Source organism: Pan troglodytes, chromosome 6 (genome assembly GCF_028858775.2).
Source record: "Pan troglodytes isolate AG18354 chromosome 6, NHGRI_mPanTro3-v2.0_pri, whole genome shotgun sequence".
In the NCBI taxonomy this organism is placed as follows: Eukaryota; Metazoa; Chordata; class Mammalia; order Primates; family Hominidae; genus Pan; species Pan troglodytes.
The window spans coordinates 153,346,816-153,363,501 of NC_072404.2; the positions used below are offsets into that span (position 1 = coordinate 153,346,816).

Sequence of the window (16,686 nt, forward strand, 5' to 3'; positions counted from 1 at the left end):
CCAATGTGACAGTATCTGGAGACTGGGCCTGAGGGTTAAATGGGCTGAAAGGATGGTGCCCTCATGATGGGATTAGCATCTTCATTGGAAGAGGACATAGCAAAAAGGAAGAAAGAAGATGCTGTCTCTACCACAGGAGGACATAGTGAGAAGATGGCCATCTGCAAGCCAGGAAGAGAGCCCTAACCAGGAACAGAATTAGCCAGCACCTTGATCCTAGACTTCCCAGTCTCCAGAACTATAAGAAATAAATACCTGTTGTTTAAGTCACCCATCTGTAGCATTTTGTTATAGCAGCCTGAGCAGACTAATACACCCAGATACTCTCAATGCCAAAATACAGTCTACCTGTTCCCACGTGTGCCATAAGAGCCTCTGAAACACTAGTCCCCTTATTTCTGCCCCGTCCACCAACCACATGGCCCTATGACAAGGTGGTGAATGCCTTCCAGAGGACTATCTACCACACAGCCCCAGGACTGAGGAGACTGGCTGGGCCCTCGAAGAAGGAATCTTAAACAAGAGAAGCAAGGGCAGAAATGCAACATCAGAGCTACCAGGCAGTGGGGAAGGGAAGAGAGGACGGAGATTGAAACTTCAGAGGAAACGCTGGTACAGAGCTAGTGGTCTTTTAGACATGTTCCAATAAATCTGGCTAACTTAATACTCCCTCTGCATCCATCAAGGAGTCCATAAGCACTGTTGACTCAGGCTGTTCTTCTAAAGAAAACACAGCAGGCTTCAGGCAGGTGTTGTTAAATTGCTCCAACCAGGCAAAGCTGCTGACTCTCACTTAGTATTTTTACACACCATTGTGAGCCGCCAAATAACAGACCTTTATAAATCCCTGGTCAAAGTCAACTCCTCCAAGCCACCTTCCCGGCCTGGCCACTCCGTCTGCTATGGCCTTTCTTCATTGTTCGCATACCTCTCTGCTTTACCTCTCCCCTGTGGTTGTTCTGTCCGCCCTACTAGGCCTTCACTCCTCAGGGGCAGGGACTGAGTCTTGCATGGCTTTTTCATTCCAGAAGGCTGGATTCCAGGTTCTGCACTCAGGGGCGGCCCAGTCATTATTGTTGGCCGGCTGCTTTTCCTGAGAAAGCACAATCGGGCCTTTTGATTCCCATCCGCACACTGCCCGCTCCCTGCCACTCTGCTCTCCAGTGAAGGAACTTCTCGGCCCACTCACATTCCAGGCACAGTTTGGGGATCAGGGGATGAGCAGCCACACCCAGAAGTGCCAAAAAGTGCCACTGAGGTTTTTGGCTGAACAGAAGTAGAAGGAAATAAAGTAGCTCCCTTATCTGTGAGATGCAGGCGTCATTCTCAGCCATCTCACAGGTCCCGACCAGACCTTGGATTCTACAAATTTGGGAAAATGTTATTTTGGGATGTGGTGGACACTGCTGCTTGACCACTCAATATCCATCCTACCCGTCTTCCTTACTATCAGACATCAATTTTATTCAGGGTGGCAAGTATTAAGCTAACACACTCACACCTTCCTGGCCTCTTTTGCAGCTAGGGATGGCCAGTGAAACCTAACGGGAAATCTGCTGGAGGCCTCAGAGAAAGCCCTGGCTTGTCCTAATATAGGTACTACCCTTTCTGCTTTGCCCCGCCACTTTCTTCCACCAGTGAGGCTGATGTTACGCTGGAAGTGAAGCAGTCATCTTGTAGTCATGAGGACAAAGGTGACAAACAGCCTCACGGGAGGGGCCCCGTTGGCCCTGATCAAGCACTACACTAGCCCTGGAGGGCCTAGCTCAGGACTGCTTGGTTCATGAGATAAATAGGCCCTTACATGTTTAAATTACCAAATGCTCAAGCCAAGTGACAGATAAGCTTGTCATCTTCATACTTTTATTCTTCTTATTTTGTTGCTCCTGCAGCTTTTTGTTTGGTTTTTCTAAAAGCAAACTTGGGTCGAGTAATAGTTCCTCAAAAAAGCTATGGGGGAATAAAAAATCTACCTACCAGGATATTTTTCTTTCAGTTGGCAAATACCAAAGAACAAACTTCTCCATGAAAGGAGTCCGTGTTTCATGAAAGATCAAAGGTCTCAAAGTCTCCCAAATTGCAAACTCTTTTACAGTAACGTAGCCCAATAGAGAAGAACCAACAGGTAGCTCATTAAAGCTTGTCAGCCTCAATAGCTAACATTTTCTTCCTTTCTCATTGAACTCCATTATCAGCAATGAGTTTTGTGGGGAGCTGGGGGTTTTGTTTTCTTTTGCTTTTACTTAAAATAAAAATGTGTAACTTAACTTCCAAGAGACATTGAGATTTGGGCACAGTTTTCAGTCAGCTCCCTCTTCAAAGACCTACTGAAATTGCCAAAGCAATAATAAGACATTATGGAAAGGGGGAAGGGGGCCCATTCACACGCCAGAATCTCCATATAACCTCTGTTTGATAAAATGCTAGTTGGTCCAGATAAAAGGAAGGCACAGGAGAGCAACTTAGAACCTGATTCCCAAGAAAGCAGGATTCAGAGAGGTTCTCTCGCTCAACAATATGTACATCAACTGCTTGGGAACAGCCAAGGCTAGACACAGTTCAGGCCAGGGGTCGGAGGAAGAACGTGGCTTAAATGCCTTTGCTGCAGTGTATGGACAGCATTCCAAAGGTGCTCTGCCAGGAAGCCCCAGGCCTCGCGGATGGAGAGCGTTTCAGCTTGTCCCTGACACTGCAGGCAGTAGCCCTACCAGGACTGCTCAGTGCCATCCTGCTGTCCCTTACTCACCTTCCTGCTGTTAACAGACCCCTAAACAGGTCACAATCAGCCCCAGAAAAACTATTTTCATTAGGAAAAAATAATGTAAGTGACCTCAGTGTCCAGTGATAGATGGTGTTTCAGGAAATGACAGGGACATGGAACAAGCCGTCCCCTTCTTGTCTTCCCTCTTGTAACTTAAAGAGTGCTAACACCTGCTGCCAACCCACCCCCTCAAAACTGACAAAAACATTTCAGTTCCTCAGAAGCAGGTGCCTGAAAATTTGAAGTGTTAATTCAGTCATGCAAATCAATACCAGGCGTTGAACCTAAGAGGATTCAGGTAAGAATTGAAGAAATATTTCAGGTCTTTTTCCCTAAATGCCTTTCACAATTAGGCCACCATTCAGAGGTCTTATTCTATTTACTCATTTTATCCATGAGTTCAGAATGCAGCAAAAATTTTCTTCCTAGGCCTCTCAGAAACTATTGGAGAAAAAAAAAAATAGAAGAAAGGAACCTAATATCCCCCATCTAGTGGCCACAAACCAGACATAGTGACACTTTACTTATGTCATTTATCTTCCTCCACCATGGCCTTGTGAAACAGTCTCAGAAAGGTGCTCACAGTAGGGAGAGCCAGAACCAGATTGTAGGCCTAGACTCATTCATTTGTTCATCCATTCATTCACCAAACATTTTACTGGACACCTACCATGCGCACAGCACTGTTCTGTTAGCTGGAGATAAACAGCAGTGAATAAAAGAAAGTCTCTGCTTTCATGGTGTTTCCATTTTGTTAGACGAGAAAACAGACAAGCACACTTATCAGGGCTTCCCAACAGGTATGCCAGGGAGTGCCCCAGCTCCATGGGACTGGGAAGGAGGGCAAGTTGGCAGCAGAGGCTGGAGCGACTGCACCCCTGAGATGGATTCCACCCACTATGATTAGGCTCATCCATTACTTTGACACAAAGCACCATGCAGATATCATCATTTTCCATGACTGCCATGTCAGCAGGGCTCGGGGATACTAAAGAAATCATTTGCCAGTGGTGATAAGGGCTATGAAGTTGTGCTGACTGCAAAATCCCTGCTCCTCCTACCAACTGCCTTTTCCAGTGGTTGAGCAATCTGCAGACAAGAGGACATTCAGAATCCCACACCAAAACTGGGAGGATGGGAATAAGAAGCTGAAACTTCCTCATGCTCCATCTACCCAGCCATCCCACCCTCATTTCAGTGTCCTCCTAGAAGTCTGTATTTCAGTCAAAAGGAAACACTGGGTTTCGACGTACCTCATGTTCCTCAGCTTGTAAACACAGCTGAGAAACCAAATGGTTTTTTGGCAGCTACGTTTCTGCCCCTCTCTTAGCACACAAGAAAACGTGTCTGTGAAGACTGCCTTAGAACATGATGCCCCAAGCCCAAGGGCGACCCCACTGCACCATGCAGGTAACATCACAGCTGTGCTGCAGCTGTTCGCCTGGAGCTGGTTTGGGCCTTGGCCTCCTCAGCCCACTGCCCCAGCTCTCCCAGCGGCTCCAACATGGGTCTTGGGCTGCAGGAGAGCCTGGAGAGAAAGCTTGCAAACCCAGAGTGGAACCAGAAAAACAATTCCTGGCAATGCCTCAGAAATGAATACCATTCGGGGGTAGGAAGTAAAAAGTCAAAACTACAAAGATCAGAGTCAGGTTCTTTGGTTACAAAAAATATATACTCTTTCCTCACTGGATCCCATCTCTTTCCAAAGGATAACATCTACTGCTTAAGGCATCTGTAACTGGAAAGAGGGAGGGAAATGCCGCACCATAGTTTGACTTTTTAATGGTACTGAAATCTATAGGTCTGTGCCTAGTCGTTTGAATAAGTTTCAGTAGCAAAAAAAAAACAAAAAACAAAAAACAGGATACAGTCTTCGGTGTTCAAGGCTTTTGTGGCCAATCTGGCTTCTTGCTGGACTACAAAGGGAGGCTTATCTGTGACTAATCTCTAAAAATTAAGTTTAAATCAAAAGCTGCCACAGGTGACCCCAGCTTATGACTCCATATGCCAAAAGTCTGTAATAGCAGGATGCTGATGGTGGGACAGGTTTTGTGTGTTGGGGGGACAAGAGATACACGGGAGCTTTTTGTATTTCTGCTCAATTTTGCTGTGAACATAAAACTGCTCTAAAATGCTTTCTGTTTTTGGAGAGACAGGATCTGGCTCTGTTGCCCAGGGTGGTCTACAGCGGCACAATCATGGCTCACTGCAGCCTCAACCTCCTGGGCTCAGGCGATCCTCCCACCCCGGCCTCCTGCAAGTAGCTGGGACTATAGACGTAAGCCACCACACCTTTCTCTACCTTTTTTAAAAGTTTGTAACACGGGTGGTTCAAACTCACAAGACATTTTCTTACTGACATAATGTGATAAAAAGTCATCTGTTTCCCAGTCAGGCCTCAGAAACCCATTTAATTCACCACACAGCTAAACTGTGGAGTGAATCCTAAACTCTGTGTCTCCTTCAAAGAGCCTGCTCTGCTCTGGGCTGTGAAGGGTGGCCCTTTCCTCCCTGCGCAGTCTGAGGCAGAATTCTCCTTCCTCTGCACCCACCTCTGTCCTCAGTACTCACATGCCCGACCTCAGGCCCAGCTGAAGGGCTTCCTCCTCCCACCCCTGTTCCTCATGTCCCTGAGAGGCCTGAGGGCCATGACAGGTACAGAGATTCAGTGAAACAGAGAGCAAGGGCAGAACCCAGAATCCAGCCACGGCACGTGGGAGGCACAAGAGGGGAGCAGGGATGTGTCTGGCCAGAGTGCCTTTGCGGGTCCTGAAACCTGGGCATTGCCAGCAGCTGCTCATTTTCTTTGAAGCTACAATTATTTACTTAATGTTCCTTCTGCAGGCTCATATTCTTATTACAAAGCCATTTGTCCTCACCTGTCCTTATTATTATGTCATACAAAAATGGAAGCAATTAGGGCTTGTTTCTATGTTTCTACCCCTTGAATATTGTTGATGCCTCTGTGATCAAACTCATCTTCGGCATTCAGTGGATCCACCTGATACTTCCTTAGTGGAAGAGTCAGAAGAATAAAGAGAGGAAAAGACTCACACACCTTGGAGTCATGTGGTGAATCCCAACACTCTTGAACAGGTTAATGAGTACAAAGGCTATCCTTTTGCAAAGCCCCAGAACTAAGAACTGCAAATGACACAGTCACAAAACAGACACATGCACAAACTCCATCCAGCCGATGGGAAGGACATCCAGAGATAGATGGACTTATCTGGAGAGAAGAATGATGAAAGGACCCTCAGAGGCCAGGCTCAGTGGCTCACGCCTGCAATCCCAGCACTTTGAGAGGTGGAGGGGGCAGGATGGCTTGAGCTCAGGAGTTCAAGATCAGCCTGGGCAACATAGCAAGAAAGGAAGAGAAAGAGAGACAGAAGGAAGGAAGGAAGGAAGAAAAGGAAGGAAGGGAGGGAGGGAGGGAAGGAAAATAAAGAAAGAAAAAAGAAAAGAAAGAGAGAAAGAAAGGACCCTCATAAAACTACACAAGCACCAATGAACCAGTGATGGTCTCCAATGCCAATTTTGAGGACTGATATTAATCTTGTTCCAAAAAAATCAAAAGAGGCAGCACTGTGTTCTACACTTTGTCCATTTACTCTGAGTTCCTGGCCTTCTGCAGTTCGTGCTCTCGCCTGGAAACCAGGCCTCTCCTTCCCAGCAGAATGCCACATCCCATGCACACAGGTCTGCTACAGAGAAGACCTGTGGCTACAGAGACACAGACACCACCCTGAGCTAACATGCTAGTAAGTCCTCAGGGGACTCGGCGGTCAGCTGAATAGCACACTCAATCCTTATTTGTACTGACCACTCTGTAGCGACTCTCCCCTATTTTGGAGCCTATGATGGAATTTTCCTGGCTTTTCTCCAGTTTTTTTTTTTTTTTTTTTTTGATGATTCTTTCTGGGTTCTATCTGTAGGGTCTTCTCCCTGGCCAATCCTTCCGGTGCCCCCAGGGCTCCACACTCAGCCCTTCTCTCACACTCCTCCCTCTCACTCTAACCTTTCTGGACTATCATATATGGATTATTGGCTTCACTAATCCCTCACCAGGATCCTAACACCCAAATCTACATCTCCAGTCCAGACCTTTCTCCAGAACTCCAGACCCAAGTCTCCAAATGCCCTTTACGTGTCGCTCCTGTGAATGTTCTGCAAGTACATTAGAATTACTGTGCCTGAAAGTGAACTCATTATCTTCCCTGCCAAACTCATCCTCCCTCCAAATATTCCCATTCAAGGTCAACGGCAACACCGTCAACTCAGCCTTCCAAGCCAGAAAACAAGAAGTCTCCCATAGCCCTCATGCCCTGTAATCACATCTCCAGTCTAACCTCCCCTATCCTCTCTTGAATTCATCTACTCCTCCCTGTTGGGTTCAGGCCCTCATGGCATCTTATTCTACTCCATGGATGAAATAGCCAGCCAGAAGATCAACTTGTCACTATCAATTCTGCCGTCCAGTCCATCCTTTCTAAAATACATTTCTGCTCCTGTCTGGTCTCTCTTGCTAAAAGCCTCCCACCTTCCCGCTTACAAAAGAATGTCCAAGTCATTTGCCAAGCACACAAACCTCTCATGATCTTGTGGTATCTCCCAAGACTCCCCATAGAGCACCCTACTCTCAAACTACATAAAATGACTTGGGATTCCCAGGATCAGTCATGACTTTTTCCACGTTCCTATTCTGTAGTTGCTGTTCCCACTGCCTGGTGAACTCCTATGTATACTTCAGCACCCATTGCAAATATCACTTGCTCCTCCATGAAGTGTTCCCCAACTCTTCACCCCCTTCAGATTCGTCATTCCATCCGCTTTGCTACAGAAATACTTCGAACACAGCTCTCATGCAAAACATGTATCAGGCATTTAATGACTTATAATTTAATGACGCATCTTCCTTCCTACTCTACTTGGAAAGCCACAGGTCAAGAATGTTTATCCCCTGCCTAGAACAGGCACATGCTTAGACAAGCAGCTTGTTAAGTTCCTCGAATTGGAGGAAGGACCAGCTATGTGAGAGGTTTCCCCAGGATGCACGCAGACAGGATGCGAGGGGAAGGAAGGAGTTAATGGCTGAACCTTTAAAACTCTATGATTGGTAACCTTGGATTTAAATTTCGGTTTAACACAATTGGCCACTGAGAAAGCATTTTCATCACAAATCCTATTTCCTCCAAGTTTTCTAAAAACATCACCCTATCAGTTTGAATCCTGCAAGCTCTTTCTCAGCCAAAAGGAATTTCCCTTTAAACAAAAACTATTCAGACATTTCCAAGATATGAAATGTGAAAAACCAGGATTTTCCACTCAGACAACTAGGAAATTGTTTGCAGATTTTTTTTTCCCCAGACTCCTCTTATTTGCCAAGGAGTCTGAAGGGACTTTTTTTTCTAATGTTAAAAAAATGTTTCCTACCTCTGTGTCTCTGTTTTTCCATTCTTTATTTTGTCTGGGTTTCACTTAAACAAAGTTTTAAGTCAGAAAACAGAGACTACAAAACGCAAAACTACACCTGCCAGTTGAATTGCCCAAATGAAATACACAATCGACTGAATGCTGCTGGTGCGGCTGTCGTCGTGGCTGTCATTGTTTTACATAGCTTTTTTTTTTCTTCTTTTTGGAGACGGAGTCTTGCTCCATCACCCAGGCTGGAGTGCAGTGGCATGATCTCGGCTCAATGCAAGCTCCGCCTCCCGGGTTCATGCTATTCTCCTGCCTCAGCCTCCCGAGTAGCTGGGACTACAGGCACCCACCACCACACCTGGCTAATTTTTTTTATTTTTAGTAGAGACGGGATTTCACCGTGTTAGCCAGGATGGTCTCGATCTCCTGACCTCGTGATCCACCCATCTCAGCCTCCCAAAGTGCTGGGATTACAGGCGTGAGCCACCGCGCCTGGCCTTAAATAGCTTATTTTTAAAAGATTCTTCAGTGGTAGGGGCATAACACATGTAATACCATTGGGATTTTGAGATCATGTAATAAAAATGTAGAATTTACAAACTGATCACTAAAGACGTGAAGTAAATTGTACTGTGATGAGTTTATAGATCAAAAGGCACGGCCGAGCACAGTGGCTCATCCCTGTAATCCCAGCATTTTGGGAGGCCAAGGCAGGTGGATCACTTGAGGCTAGGAGTTTGAGACCAGCCTGGCCAACACAGCGAAACTCTGTCTCTACTAAAAATACAAAAAATTAGCCAGGCATGGTGGTGGGCACCTGTAATCCCAGCTACTCGGGAGGCTGAGGCACAAGAATCGCTTGATCCTGGGACATGGAGGTTGCAGTGAGCCAAGATCACAGCATTGTACTCCAGCCCTCCAGCCTGGGCAACAGAGCAAGACTCTGCCTTAAAAAAAAAAAAAAAAAAAAGCTTTATCCTCCAAAGAAAAACTCTCTTCCAAGAACTACTGTTAATAATTCTAACAAGAATTGGGCATTAAAATATGAATGGTTCAGAATAACCCATCTCAATTCTTTAAAAAAAAAACCCAAAGCTCTTCGTAATATCAGTAAAGTTCAAATAAACAGATTACACCTACACCAGAATACAGCAACTCAAAAGCAGGCAATTCAACATGAGGTAACTGTAGCTGAGCCCCAGAGCAGCTGTACACACAAGAGGAAAATATGGTACGTGATCTAAGAAGTTACGTCTCACTTTTGAATTGACCTTCCACACAGTCGAAAAGATTAGACCTACCCCCACAGGATGCCACAGAGGGTTTCCCAAGCCAAAGTACAAGCAAAAGTCTAGGCAAAACACAGCTTGCCTCTAATGAGTGACACGGACTGTAGAAGCAGCTGAATCCCAGGAATGACCCATGAGCTCCTCTTGGGTTTACACTGCAAGAGAGCTGAGTCACTAAACATTCCCTGAGATAAATGGGTGCAGCGATAAGAAGGATCAACATCCCAGCTCTTCTTTGAAACACATCAAGAAACACATGAAAATTCAAGGGTTACCCAGCCAGAGCTGTTCTGCTGCTCAGGTGGACCTAGCAGGCTTGAGTCAAACTCCAAAGATCGGCTTTTCGTCAAAAGACAAATAACAAGTATAAAAAACTGAGAACCAGATGCACTGAAGTTTATAGCAGAGCCCAGGGGAACATACAGAGAGAAGAGAAGGCCAAGTACCAAAACACTCACATTTAACAGGTGGTATGGAAGCCAGAAAAGGAGGAAGAACTAAGCTTGCCAGAGTGTCATGGAAGCCAAAGCAAAAACGAGTTATGAGACAATCCTGTGGTCAGTATTGCCAAATAGTCCCATGAGGCCCTGCAGGTAAGGACAGAGAAAAGACTATTGGATTTAGCAGCCAGGGAGAGGTTGAGCAGTAGGACCCAGGGGGCAGAGGATACAGGGTAGAGACTAAGGAAATGGAGGCCATGGCTGGTGACCACGCACTTGAGAAAACCTGGCAGTAAACAAGAGAAAAGAAATGAGTAAGAGGGAGCATCTGGCAAACATGTGTTCAAGGCAGAGGCCTGTGTTTACAGCACAATGTAGGAGCTGGAGAGGAGAGGAAATAAAGATGCATGAGAGAGAATAATGACAGGCTCTCTCCACTTTCTGAATGATGTCAGACTCCTAAGGTTGGGACACCTCGTTCTCAAAGAGAAGACATTTGACTTAGGGGATAGGTTGGAAAAGTACTTCTATTATGGATCAGGCAGTGACTTGCAAAGAAACTGAAATCCAAATAGGTGAAGTAATGTACCAAGGTCACCAGAGAGCCTGTGTCCCTCAACATCAAAATGGCCTGCCTTGAGAGCCCACCCTTTCCACCATGCCATCAACTCCACTCCCACTGGAAACAGGGACTGTTTCAATCACCCCACGCCCACCTTGTTCTCTAATCAAAACAAGAAAAGATATCAACACTGAATTACCCAAGTCACTATTATACTGAATTTTCACATTTGCAAAACCGTTTACAAGAATCCAGAGTTTATTTGTTTGTTTGCTCATTTATTTATTTATTTTGAGACAGGGTCTCACTCTGTTGCCCAGTCCGGAGTGTAGAGGCGTGATCACAGCTCACTGTAAACTCAACCTCCTGGGCTCAAGCGATCCTCCTGCCTCAGCCTCTGAAAGCGCTGGGATTACAAGCATGGGCTACCACGTCTTGCCCAGAGTTTTAAAAATATATAAAAACAGGCCAAAGCCACCCATCCATTTTCCAGGACTGCCTCACTCTACTTAACTATGCATCAAGCACTTACAATTCTCTGGGCATCCTGCACTTGACTAAGGACCATGAGGGTATAGAAGAGACAGTCATGTCTCCTGTCCTCAAGGAACTTGTGCTGAGCAAATCTCTCTACTGCTCTATGTCTTACATTCCCCATAGATAAAATGGCCCATCTTCTCCCATGTGCCTCATGAATAACCTATACAATTCGATTCAAGGAAAAATCAAGATCCCTTAACACTTCATTTAGAAAGACCAGAGAGCATCTACTGAGCAGGGAAAAGGAGAAATAGGCTCAAGGTTGATCCAGAGACAGTGGGTCTCATCATTTCCTTTCCATCCTGATTCCACAGGGGCAGAAAACAAGGGCAGCACTCCCTCACTCATAAGATCACTCATTTGGACAATTCAGATGCCCTGCAACCATAGGCCTCAATCCTACCAAATGCCCAGCTAAGGCTTAAGGCTATTTACCCCAAGAGAGTCACCAGACAGCATAGAGCCACGTCAGGCTAAGGCCGGCAGTTTTAGCTGCAGACAGGCACATGTGGCCTCATCAATATTTGAACAGCCATATGCAACTGGAAAAATAGCTTCTTTGAAAAATGGCATTTAGCTTTCCACCTGCTGTCGATCCCAAACAGAACAAATCATTCTTGTCCTGCATGGTAAGCATGATTACAGGCTCAGCTAGCTACCTTCAGCCCTGGCATTCTACTCTGACGCCAAGAGTCCAGATAATACAGTTAATTCTACATCTCCTAGTTAGTGAGTCAAGACATAGCCGTAATCTCCTCCTGGCTCCCACCCCTCCCTAGCCTTTCCCTGCACTTTCAAGAGGCTATTTCTACATCTATGGTCTTCTTTCACTGGGCATTGGTAGCACAGCTAAATAATATTCTTAGAACTTTGCTGGGCCGGACGTGATAGCTCATGCCTGTAATCCTAGCACTTTGGGAGGCCGAGGCAGAGGATCCCTTGAGCCCAGGGGTTCAAGACCAGCCTAGGCAACATAAGGAGACACTGTCTCTATTTAAAAACAAAAAACAAAAGAACTCTGCGAGTGGCACAGTACTTGGGTTTACTGTTTTGCACCCAGGGCAAATTACTGTGAATTTTAAATTTTCTAGTTGCTAGCCCATGTTCATGAGAAAAGAAACATACCTTTTGACTAAGGAAAGAATTGTTAACTCAGACTGTTTTACTAATGATCCCAATGGTCATGCTGGTTGAGTCTCCATCCCCATATGATTAATCTAAGCTGATAATATAAATCCCATTCTCCTTTCCAGCCATTGGCTTAAGAATGGTCATATGACCCAATCCTTACCAATAAAGCTTTAAGAAAAATCAGCTAGTGGGCTACTAAGAAAAGTTTCTTCCATTCTAAAAAAGGGACACAAGAAAGAGACAAATTCTCTTCTTCCTCTGGATGTTGTCATTTTGAATGTAACACCTGTAACTCCTATGTCCATCACACATCCAACCTGAGGATGAAAGCTGCACATGGGCAGAACCAAGGTCCACTGAGGAACTGCTGAATCAGCCAAACAAGGAGCTCTATTTCTTTTTTTTTCTTTTCTTTTTTTTTTTTTTTTTTTTTTGAGACAGAATCTCACTCTGTCACCAAGGCTGGAGTGCAGTGGCATGATCTTGGCTCACTGCAACCTCCACCCCCCAGGTTCAAGGGATTCTCCTGCCTCAGCCTCCCAAGTAGCTGGGATTACAGGCGCCCGCCACCACGCCCGGCTAATTTTTGTATTTTTAGTAGAGACAGGGTTTCACCATCTCGGCCAGGCTGCTCTTGAACTCCTGACCTTGTGATCCACCTGCCTTGGCCCCCCAAAGTGCTGGGATTACAGGCGTCAGCCACCACGCCCGGCCAGGGGCTCTATTTCACAACCTCTTGCAACATGAGATAATTTACTTACTGTATGAGCCGATCTGAATCCATTTTCAGTTACTTCTAGCTGCAAGCACTGTAATTAATTCAATTATTAATCTAGATGCTATATCTTATAACTCCTGCAAAAGCAATGTCACATCAGAGATCCCTGTTTCCCATGAACATCATAACTCAGGGATCATTCGAGAAGGAGGGCAAATATAAAACTCTGTACTGCCCTCTCATCTTTCAGGACTGTGCCTATGTCTACCACCTCCCAACCAATGTTACTATCATGAGAACAATTTCAGAGACAATAAAATAATCCGTCAAAGATTTTTTGCTAAGCCAAGGGAAATCCTTTAGATCATAGGCAAATTAGCAACATATAAACAAGGCTGCCTTATGAATAAGAGCCACATTATGAAATAATGGAGGGCAGTGAGGGTTCCTCTCCCATTCCCCAAATATTCACCCACTACTACCTGGCTATCGCCCTAGGTTCTCCAAGTGGAGATTCACCCTTTTGACCTGAAGTAATTATTGTTAAATATAAATGCCCATTTAGGGGTAACATGTTAAATCTTACTAACACTAAAATTTCTAGTGTAAGCTTATCAAATCTTTCCTGACAGCAAAATTTGAAGGGATGAAATTGGAAAGAGAACATTACAGTGAACACTTGATGTCTAAGAAAGGAGGGGAACACAAAAGGGGTGAGAATGTTGAAAGGTACCACAAGGGTCTGGAAAAATTATACTTACTTCCCAATTCTGTCTCCCGTTAGAACTCATTACATTTATTCAGCTTGTGGAGGTCATGTGACCATAAGTAATAACATTCTCAGCCAATGAGGACCCGGGTGCCCCTTCAGAACCTGGCCTGGGGCCAACCCTAGGAGTTAACTCCAAAGTGGAACATCAAACCAAAAGCTTCAATATCGCATTGAAATCATATCACTCTCCGGGCCAGGCGGGAGGAACAGGAAACCACACAGTCTGTGAGATCAGCCAACTCCTTTTCAGCACTCAGTAAGACATGGAAGCCAGATGGCCTTTCCATCTGGACACCAGGCAGGTCGAATATTCCCCCAACTCCCTACCTACCACTGTCTGGGACCAGTGGTTTCACTTGAAGAACCAACCAGATATAAAACTGTAGTAGCATAACCACCAAATGATTTTACAAATAACTTGGCTTTATAGGAATTCTGCATTTTAAACAAGCAGAACTTCTGTTGTTACTTTCACAAAGACTTAGTTTTTATTATACACTTTTTTAAAAGGATATAATCATGGCGAAAATTGCAAAAATTGTTTTATTTTCCAGATGGCTAAACTGAGATAGAAGAAAGGAGAACATTATCAAGATCTTGATGTTTATCATAGGCAAACCACCTGCCAACCTCTCCCCCTAAAGCCTCTTTCCACAGGGCCTTCCCACTTCCCCTGTTCTTCATCCAACGCCTCCACTGACCTTGAGTGGTGTTGAGTTTCTATATAGTACTGAAGCTCCCTTTTTCCCCCAAGAACACTTGGTTGAAAATTACCTCTAGTCCAGTTTTACATGGTGCCTACAAGTTGTATTTCTTCCATTTTCTAGACATAGTGAGGAGGTAAAAATCTGAATCGTACCAACAGGTATAGTGTGTAGACATGCTTCCCTTCATCTCTTGACTTCCACTTCCCCAAGCCACTTTCCCAAAAATTATCCACTTCTTGAGCATCCTTCCAGATACAGTTTATACATATATAAAATACATTTTAAAATTTATAATTATTTTGCTCTTTAAATTGCAAAAGGGGGCTGAGCACAGTGGCTCACACCTGTAATCCCAGCACTTTGGGAGGCCAAGGCAAGAGGGTCCCTTAAACCCAGGAGTTGGAGACCAGCCTGGGCAACATACTGAGATCCCGTTTCTACCAAAAAAAAGAAAAAAAAAAATTAGCCAGGCATGGTGGCACACACTGATACTCCCAGCTACTCTGGAGGCTGAGGTGGGAGGATCACTTGAGCCTGGAAGGTTAAGCCTGCAGTGAGCCATGATTGAGCAACTGCACTCTAGTCTGGGTGTCAGAACAAGACCCATCTCAAAAATAAAATAAAATAAAATAAAATAGAAATTACAAAAGCACAGACAATTCCCAGAAAGTAATTTTCAGAGAATCTTATAGGAATACAATACAAATGGCAGAAATGTCCAACATACAGGCAGGTTTGGGGAAAGAGGCAAGGTTTCTTCTCACGGTGGTACCGAACCCCAAGAGATATTCTCCTGATTTTTAGATCTGCCATCTTTTCTGAACCAATTTTAGCCTGTATTCCATCTTGAAGCAACAGCTTTCCTAAAATCAGTACTCACTGAATTAAAATAACATTTCATCATCTGTATGGAAACAATTTTTTAAGCTTCAAGAGGAAGCCCAGAGCTTTAGCAATTCAGGATCTAATGATCAGTCCATCTTTGCCCTATCCATATGCTTCATTATTTTGTAGACTTTGAACCTGTCTGCCTTTGTCCTTGTAGACCAAGATGTCTTCATAACTAACCAAATGAAAAAAAACATTGCTCCTAATGGTTAACAGAAGGCTCCTGAGAAACATCATAATCTCAGCCTTGGGTAACTTGAACATTCTAAATTGTTTAAATCAAGTATGTGACAGGTTTGCTAAAACAGAGCATTAGCAATCATGCATGTAGTAACTAAATCCCTAGTAAGAGCAACAAAAGTGATCTCACTAGGAATGTTTGGTGGCTGCCACTGTCAGCCTCATTTAAACATTAGCTGCTTTCAGGCTCAGCAGTTCCTATATTCCAATCACTCTCTCCCAATCTCTTATTCAGTTCCTTCTCTTTAAGTCAGGATTCTTCACTCAGACAGCCTGATAGGCAAGTACTTGCAGGCAGGCAAACATGGGTTTGAATCCTGGTTCTATCACTAAATAGCTGTGGGAACTGAGCCAAGTGGCTTAAACTCACGAAGCTTAAACTCATTTTTCTTATATGTAAAATAAAAGTAATAAAAATGGCTCATTTCACTGGGTCATTACAAGGGTTAAATGGCATAATATTTGTAAAGCACTAGACACAATGTCTTTCAGCAGGACCAGCTACGTAATTTGTGAAACCCAGTGCAAAATGAAAATGTAAGGTCCCCAGTTCAAAAAGAATTAAGATTTTCAAGATGGTGACAGCACAGCATCAAACCAAGTGTGGACCCCGTGGCACCGCATGGGTGGCAGGCCATGTGGTCAGCCCTGCCTTTCGGATGATAAACACTCAATAGATGGTAGCTGTCATCATCTCTTACCACCCTCACAACTCATATTTGCACCTCACCCTGCCCTCAGGCTCTCTTCAACTTGGAAAGTTTTATGAAATCATTCCAAAAACAGGCACCGGTGTCTCAGAAGCACCCAGAGTTTATAAGACAAATAACTCACCAAAATGAGTAATCTGAAATACATGATATTAACACAGTCTCATGAAAATGCACGCCTACCTTAGGCCTTTGCTCTAGTTCTTCATCCTGCTGAGCTAACACTCTTACCTCCTTCCAATCTTTGTTCAGATCCATTTTCTATGGGAAGCTTGCTCTGATCACTCAGTTCAATCCCATAGTTTGCTCTTCTTCCACCTTGTATTCTCTATCCCCCTCACCTTGTTCTACTTATACGTTTTCCATAGCACTTATTTCATCCAACATAATCACTTCTTTATAATGTTTATTGTTTATGTTCCCCTACACACACACACACACACACACACACACACGAATATAAGCTTCTAGAAGTCAGGGATTTTTGTCTGCTTCTGTTCACTCATG

The 16,686-nt window shown here is 44.5% G+C and overlaps 1 protein-coding gene across 2 annotated transcripts in view; it reads right to left on the bottom strand.

The window, feature by feature from the left end:
• Positions 1 to 16,686, bottom strand: part of CREB3L2 (cAMP responsive element binding protein 3 like 2) — a 126,873-nt gene that overhangs the window by 107,443 nt on the left and 2,744 nt on the right. The gene's annotated exons all lie outside the window — the stretch shown is intronic.